Raw genomic sequence first — 8,997 nt, forward strand, 5'->3', positions numbered from 1 at the left:
ACTATTAAGCGGCTGTGTTATGAACATGCAAAACTGTATCGCACCCGTGCTACAGTGGTAAATTTATTCATCGCACAGACCATTTTTTTCGTAGCACGTGCGACATATATGTCGCACTGTACAGCCCTGAGTATGGTTTGGATGATGTGTTTGCTGATGGATTGTTGGATGGATGAGGTGTTTGATTGGTTTTGGATGGATGGATGGATTAATTGTTTGATTGGTTTTGGATAGATGAATCAGGTGTTTGATTGGTTTTGGATGGATGGATGGATGGATGGATGAGGTGTTTGGTTTTGGATGGATGGATGAATTGTTTGGTTTGGATATGGATTTTGGTAATGGATTGATGGATGAGGTGTTTGGTTTGGATTAGGGATGGGCGATATCTTATCGTTTGCGATATACCGGTAAAATTCTCCCCACGATAAGAATTAGTCTTCCTGCGATAATAACGATAAAGTCTAGTTGTTGACATATTTCTGTGTGCGACAGTGAGGAGCGACATCGCGGAAGGCGGACGTGAAATTGAGGAGGAGAAGCCTATATCGCTAAATGAGGAGCTCGAGCTCCTTCTACAATCTGTAACTGGTTTGGTTAGGGCTGTACAGTGCACAAAAAATCAGTCTGAATAAATGTACTACAGTAGCACGTGTGCGATACAGTTTTGCATGTGTATGAGCCTGTTTACAAACCTGATGTCCAACAAAGATATCATTTATTGACATGCTTTTTCTCCAAATTAACTTAATAACATAGTCGAGTGTTTGAAATACTTCTTTTTGTGACCAGACGTGGTTTCATATTACAGAATGATAGTATTATATACAGTGATAAAGGCCATGTCGATTAACATTGCATTATAAATATACTTTCCTTATAAAAATACCCAAGATTGAAGAACACAGATAAACCATATATTTTGTGCAATCGTATGTTTATTTTCCTCAAGTTTCATCAGTTAAAATGTCTCTTTCTCGTTGTGCGTTTTATTCAGCGATAACTGGATACCTTCCTGGAGCGTCGTCAGTAGTATTACTTCTGCTATGGATATGTGGAGTTTCTGTGCAAGAGCGCCCTCCGGCTTCCAGTATTAATTAAACAGTCTTTACATTACGTGTGTACTCATTAATGCTATTTTTGGTAAAAAAAGGAAAGATAATACTTTTCTCTAAAGAAACAGGATTCCCTGAATTATCGTCATTGATATCGTTATCACAATAAATACCAGAAATATTGTGATATTTTTTTAAGCCCATATCTCCCATCCCTACTATCTATCTATCTATCTATCTATCTATCTATCATCTATCTAATCTTGTTCCCATCTCTTCATGTCTCTCTCTCTGTGTTCTGCAGGGTTCACTCCCTCCCTCCTCTCTCTCTCTCTCTCTCCGTCAGTGTGTTGTGTAGTATGGTTGAGGCTGTGTGTGTGCGCGTCTCTCGGTACAGATGCTGAAGGGTGACTCACAGCGTTGTGGATTTGACATGATCGTCTGGTTCAGTAAGTAAAACTCACATATGCTACTAGTGCCGCATCGTTTTACGGTTAATGCATGTTTGTGGCGGCGATCCTCAGTGCGGCGTGCAGGAACGTGGAGCAGCTGTGCTGAAATGCATGTGTGTGTCTCTGCCCTTCAAATGCAGAAGGTTGACATGCTGGCAGGTGGGGACACATTAGGTTTCTCCCTGTGTCTCAAACGAGCCCGCGGAGCTCCTGACCAGTGTCACGGCTGTTTTTTCTCCTCTGGAAGCTCCAGTTACAGTTGAATGGGATTATGTCAAAGCTCTTCTGCATGGGTGCCCTCAGATCCGCCTGAGCGCAGACAGATCTTACTGCCGAGCGGCGACGGGGACGGTTCCTGACGCTGTTGAGTTAAACCGCTTCAGAGTAAGTCAGGCGGTGTAAAGTTTGTCGTGCGGATGTAGCTTTTTGACGCGGTCAGGGAAAGATGTATGGCGTTGACCTCCAGAGTAGTAGCTTCACTGCGACAAACGAGTTTTTTTTTTTTGGGAAGTGGTGGATGGGCTAGGTAAGAACACAAGGGGAATCTCATCTGTACCGACGTCAGTGACATTGACAGTAGTGCTGTGGATCATTATGTACTAAAATCTTAGCTGAAAGGTACTATTACAGCAAACTTGTTATGAAGATGTTGAAAAATGTACTTGAAAACATATTGAATTTTTATACAGCAATGTAATATCTAAACAGGTTAAGCTGATTTCATAAGTGGTAGACAACTGCATGCTCTGCATTTTAGTCGTGCAGTAGGTGTCATATGCACAAGTGCTTCAGCTGTAAATGTGTGTCTGCTCTAATTACTGCAGAAATTGACTTCTGCTGCTGTGGCTCGTCCTTCATCATGCCCGGTAGCGGGAGACTCGCTCATTACCCGCGTGTGTGGGGGTGTATGATTGTATCTGTAGGGGATCAGGTTAGTGCATGTTGCATTCTGATGCGTCATCCCCGCGCACATGTGCCGGACGCTCACGAGCCCACAGCCGGGCTGTGACAGACAGAAGTGCAGCCTGCGGTGCCGGATCGTCTGTCACACGGAGTGAACACGCCGCGGATGAGGTCAAATGGTTTGCGTTATCCTGTAGGGATCTTTTTATCTTTTATTCACAGCTTGTCTTTGTGTTTGTGCACAGAGTACAGTATTAATCATTAGCTCAGGGACTGCAGGGTTTTGAGTGGGTGGGGGGCAGCTTTGTGATCTACCGCCATTCAATACAAATAAACCTGGCTAAGGCATGCTTCATTATTATAGGCCCATAATGAATCGCTGTGTTGCATCAATTCTGTAAAAAAAAAAAAAATCAGATGCATTTCATATAGTTAGATACATTCAAGCTCTAAAAGACTGGAAATACAGTACAATGCTGATCATTATACATTGTTTGAATTGTAAATAGAAATAGCAGACATTCAATAATGTAGCTTTTTCGCTATTAGAGTGCATAATGTTAAACTTCAGCGTGTGTCATCCTGAAGTAGGGACCCTAGAAACCAGAACATCTCAGAGACTTTCATGCTAGATAGATTGAAAACACTTAAAGGTCCCCTGAAATGCTTAGAAACACGCAGCGTTACTCTGTGTTGACGTCATTTTAACTGAAACAGGAAGACAGGGCGGGACATATCAAGCAGCCCCGCCCCTTTTTAAAATAGCCAATAGCGTTCGTTTAGTGACCGATTTCAGCCGCGGCTTCAGCGTATATTTTATAGTGTAGGGGGCGGGCGCTTCGGATTCTAGAAAGCATTTGATTGGACAGAAAGTTTGATGAGAAGCTGAAGTACGATGTGACGTCAAAAAAAATCGTTGAGCCGTTTTGGCGGAAGTGACGAACTGCAAGCTTTGAATGCTTATATCTTCTAAATGCGAATTTTGTCACTGTTTTGGAGCACACTGCCTTATAGATAACCTTAAGACTAACATATTGCTACTAACACCTTTTGTAATTTTTATTACATGGGGACTTTAAGCCTAAAGTATACTTCGACCATCTGCTTTGCACGTACAACAGCGCATACGCAAGGTGACTGGCAATATGCACAGTTGTGTTGTACTGTACATTAGTTGAAGAAGAGTACAATACAAAACTAAATAGAAGAAAAACACATAGCATATATTTTGCTTCATTTTTTGTTCTAACTTTGCATTAAATGGCAGATTCTCTATTTTTCTTTTTCGAATGTCCTGTGAATGGCATGACTCAGTGCTGCCCTCTGATGCCTGGGAGAGTATAAAAAGCTATTGTACTGCGCATGTGTTGCAGAACGCAGAAAATGAAGTATACCTGGGCCTTTAGAAACCACCTTAACAACAGCTAGCAACTAAAACACCCTCAGAGCACATAGCCACCGCATAACAACATCCTGGCATAGTGGCAGTGAGTTCTGCGCACTGTAAGTCCTGTGTTTTTAGTCACATAAGCGTTTCAGGATTTAACAGCAGTCGCTTTTGCAAGTGTTGTTTTCATATATCACCTCATCATAGCACAGCAGCAGATGTTTGACAGCTTCTCCCCTCACACACATCCCAAGATGCTGTTCTTCACACATTATCAGCCTCAGAATCATGTGTTCAGCCGCAAACCTACATTCTTGCTGATGCATTCAGCTCTGGTTTGTTACATGAATGTCATGTAGTTGTTGGAATCTCATAGACTCTGTCCCAAATGTTGCACTTGATCTTGCGTTGTTACAGTGAACATCATGTCCCAGCAGGTTGCTCACGAGCACCCCCTCAAGTGTCCTGTAGTCGAGCCCAACAGCGGTCCACTACCCCACAGCCTATGCGGCATTACGTCACCAAAGCGTGGCCTCGGAGGAGGACTTGGGGCCCGAGGGCTTAGAGCATTGCATTTTGTTTAATGGCAATGAAACAGGCAGACAAATTGGTTTGTCTTCTGTGAGTAAACCTATAGTAGAACTATTCACACACAACTGAAAAATCATTTACTCATCATTTACTCATTTACTCTAAATCCAGACTTTAGCAGTGATGAAAGTGCAATACTATGAAAATAGTCAGTGCTGTTTGTCTGTACACACTGATCAGTAGACAGACTGCTAACTAGCAACATTGTTTAGTAGTGTGAGTGTAGTAGCTGGTTTTAGCTTTTGTGGTAACAGGCTTGTTTTTCCAGTCACAGTGAGTTTTGCCTGCAGCTTTACAGCCAAACAACAGGAGTCTGAAAGTTTGATTCAATATGCACAGACCATTCATTTGAGCAATCAGTTAAAAATACTTTTTCATAGAGTACCTTGTAACTCCGTGAGATACGGGTTCAGAGCAGCTTCCCAAACACTGTCAGCTTCATGTGAGGATGAGAAACATGTACAGTATCAGTACAGTAGTTGTCATGTTAGTCTGTAAATGAACTGCATTGCTGTGCTAGAAATGGGCTAATCTCTCTTAAACTGCCATAAATCATCATTTATCATTTATAGTACATGATTCACTGAATGAAATATGATTCATGCAGTTGTTGTATAATACTTTATTAATGGCATCTGAACAGCTGTCCTTATTGTGAAGTCATACTGCAGTGAGATGAAATTAAGTTATTCGAGCCATTATAAGTTGTGTGAAACCTTTACATTGCAAAAATTGTGCTTGTAAGTAAACATTAAGATTAACGTTTATGCAAATGCCAGATGTTTTTATTGATAGTGATTTACAGTGCATCCAAGGTGTACATAACCAGTATGATCATTGGGATTCAGTTTTTTTGACACAAGCAAAGGTTGAATGTTTGTGGCTATTTTATAACGGCTTTAAAGGGACAGTTCATCCAAAAATGAAATGTGATATTAAATGATATTAAATGTTTCATTATACACATCAATATAAATAACTATAAAATCAACAATCAATAGCAAATACACATAGGTAAATGTAACAAATCTCTAGTAGTGCAGCTTCTGAACTAAATGTGCAGATTCATAGCATGAGGAGATGAATTCTGTGGACCAGCTTAGACAACATATTTAATATTTCATGTGTTTTTCAGATCTGCGTGCATGCTTTGACACGGTACAGTACATGAGGCAGATAGCACAGATGAGTTTGCATAGTCAGCCCTTCTGAAGCTGTTCTGCTGTAGAGACGCTGGATCAATACGTCAGTCCTCAGACGCCCCGTCATGCTTCCCCATCTCATGCATTCTCACCAATGGATAACAGTTTGAAAATGTTTGCAGTTCTTCTAGAAGCATTGAGGTTACACACTTTATCTTTAACCAAGGCTCAACTGGGAGGAGAACGACTGACAGATGATTATTGACAAGTCCTGCCCACTTACTAAAACACTAGCGTCATTAACCAAAGAGACTCTCCGGTACATTTGACGTATTTCACTGCATTACCTGTATCAGCCAGGAACATGTCCTTGATGCTTGTGTACTGTCCCAAATCAAAAGAGCCCACCTGAAGTCTCAGCAGAGCACACTGCACAGAGTATCCCACAATGCAATTCAGGCCGGCTTGATCTATTTCCAGTGTGACAAATGAACCATATCTATCTATCTATCTATCTATCTATCTAAAAATAAACATTAGACAGTCTAGTGTATACTACATTGTATACTATATACCTGTACCCATAGTAATGCTTGCCTTACCGAACAGCAGTGATGAATGTGCTATGGTTATGTCAGTCTATATGAGATGGTAAATATGATATTTTGATGAACTGCCAAATAATTTTTGCCATGCAGCTGAAGTAGTGTGTACAGTATGGACTACTGTTACAATGCTCTTATGTAAGTGAATGCAAAAGAGCAGCAGGCACATTATTCTAAACCTCTTTTGCGTTTCACAGAAGAACGAAAGTCGTGTGTGTTTGAGGGATTTTTGAGTGAACTGTCCCTTTAAGATGTGGATGATTCCTCTGATCAGAAATGTTGCAGCATTGCAGTAGTTTATTCGGATGTTGCTCAGGACTTGCATTTATACATTTTGAATTACTTGAACTCAAATAGATCATCTGTTCTTCCCATTTACTTTACTGACGAAAATCAGTCCATGCCAGCTGTGTTTTAGATGCAGCTGTTCGCATGTCAAATTGAATTGATTTTTCTGACAAACCCGAGAGACATTTCGCCCCCTCACAACACTGTGAGCGTCCTCCCATGCAGCCGTATCTGCAAAGCAAAGGTGGCATCCTCTGCGGTAGATCAATATGCACCGTCAGCAGATAATGGAGCCCTGGGGACTCACAGCAGTGGACTGCACACGGTGGACCTGCAGACGTGACATCTGAGAGGGCTTTCACTGAGCGCAGCCGCCGGAGGTCCCCTTACAGAGAGACTGAGGGCAGCGGGGAGTCATGTGTGTGGCCAGGAAGTGACATGTCATCTGCTCTCTCTGAAACCGATCCCACCCATCGCATTAAAGGGCAGCGCGCCGCGGCTCCGCTCTCACATCATCGTCATGTTGATGCATCTTTATGCATTTGCATTCATTCCTGGTCTAGATGCTTTTCTAAATAAAACTCAAAAAGAATGTTTGTCACACAAGACAAAATATTTAAAATCCGGTGTCAGTGCTTGCAGGTTATTCTAATTAAAAACCACCACTGTACCTCACAACATTCAACATTAACGCTCTTTAAAAGTCAGTTAATGATTCTCAAGGAGAGCAGCCCTGCTCATATCTCACCCCCAAATCAAAAGAAAGACACTGAGATTAAATATGGTGAAGAAGCCTATTTTTAGTACCGTTACGATTTTGCACATTATCTTCATGTCCACCCAGCTCTCCATTCTTACTAGTCATGAACAAGACTATTGTTTAAAATTGAAAAACGTAATTATTACATATTTTTGTTTAGTCTTGATTAATGTTGTTTTTAAATGTTGTTGTTGTTCATTGTTAATTCATGTTTAGGGAAAGCTTTCATATTAAAAACCAGTAGTATGTGTAATGAACATTAAACATGATAAATAACTGCTGTATTTTTATTTATCATTATACACTACTGTTTAAAAGTTTGGGTTCTATAAGATTTTATTTATTTATTGACAAGGACACATTAAATTAATCAAAAGTGACAGTGAAGACGTTGATAATGTTACAAAAGGTTTCTATTTCTATATTGCTTTATTTTAATAAAAAAAAAATTATCACAGTTTCCACAAAGATATTGGGCAGCACGACTGTTTTCAACATTGATAATAATCAGAAATGTTTCTTGAGCAGCAAATCAGCATATTATTATGATTTCTGAAGATCATGTGACACTGAAGACTGGAGTAATGATGCTGAAAATTCAGCTGCGCATCACAGAAATAAATTACAGTTTAACAGATATTCACATAGAAAACAGCTATTTTAAATGGTAATAATATTTGATCAAATAAATCCTTGGTGAGCATAATTTCTTTTTAACTATTACATTAACTAATGCTAACGTAGGCCTATACATTCTAAAAAAAAATTCCGTTATAAAATATTGTCTCTTTTGCTATGCTAGTATTGGTTGATTCTTAAATTAATAAATTTACATTTTGATATTCATGAGATTCACATGACAAAATTATTGTAATTTCTGAATTACATTAACGACATGTTTTTGCATTTAATAATTATCTGTTATATTTCATCACAATCCCAAAAAAGTTGCGGTAAAGTCAAACCTCACTGATCTGTCCAAATTTTTAATAAAGTTGTTGGTCATATGCCAGCAATTTATTATCTTTCGACTGAGACGATATTGAGTGATGGGGTCCGACTCGCTGTTCAGATTCATCCCAGAGCTGTTCAGTGGGGTTCAGGTCAGAGTGCTTCTGAAATACTGGAATAGAAAAAGCAGCTTCCACAAACTGCTGCAGGGAAGTTAGAAGCACCAAGTTCCCTTTCAGTCGGTCACTCTCGACGTCACGTCGGATGACCGACGAATTGGGATCTCACTTAGAGAGATCAATCTACTTCGAGTGTAAACTAAACGAGCCAATGCACATTGGCATGCGATTATTGCATCCAGCTGCCGCTGATCACAGTGTGAGTATAAGTAGGCAGCAGATGCAGCGCATATTCAGCTTTTCACTTCAGAGCCGAGCGGTTCTATCGTTCTGCTCCTGACCTCTCGTGCTGGTGGTACGGCGCTTCAGCGGCTGTGGTTTTCCCGTGTCGAGTGGGTTGCACACATCAGGCTGCACTACCCCCTGTTTGTGTTGCAGATGATCATCTCCCCTGTGCGCCTCAGCACGCTAAAAGAGCTTTTTCCCTAAAAGAGCAATTTCGGGTGCGTCTTTTTAAAGACGACGTTGCGTGGCAAACTTGACGTTACGTCTTTGTAAAGACGATGTGGGTCTTGCTATAGACAACGTATCACCCGAGCGTTTCTGGATGCGGTCGTTACCTGGCGCTGGGTGATGGTCACGATCGCTGCCTCACGTGCCTGGGCATGTAGCACGCTGAGGTAGCGTTTGTGGATGAGTCATGTTCTCATTGCGGGAAGATGTTCATCTCGGAGTCGCGGGCCA

At 40.9% G+C, this 8,997-nt stretch overlaps 1 long non-coding RNA gene across 1 annotated transcript in view; it reads left to right on the top strand.

The window, feature by feature from the left end:
• The first annotated feature begins 1,414 nt into the window (after positions 1 to 1,414).
• Positions 1,415 to 8,997, top strand: part of LOC107750029 (uncharacterized) — a 12,244-nt gene continuing 4,661 nt past the window's right edge. The window contains exon 1 of the long non-coding RNA XR_001641106.1: positions 1,415 to 1,504. This is a non-coding gene — a long non-coding RNA (uncharacterized LOC107750029). The remainder of the gene's footprint in view (positions 1,505 to 8,997) is intronic.

Source organism: Sinocyclocheilus rhinocerous, unplaced genomic scaffold, assembly GCF_001515625.1.
Source record: "Sinocyclocheilus rhinocerous isolate Xijiao unplaced genomic scaffold, SAMN03320098_v1.1 scaffold542, whole genome shotgun sequence".
In the NCBI taxonomy this organism is placed as follows: Eukaryota; Metazoa; Chordata; class Actinopteri; order Cypriniformes; family Cyprinidae; genus Sinocyclocheilus; species Sinocyclocheilus rhinocerous.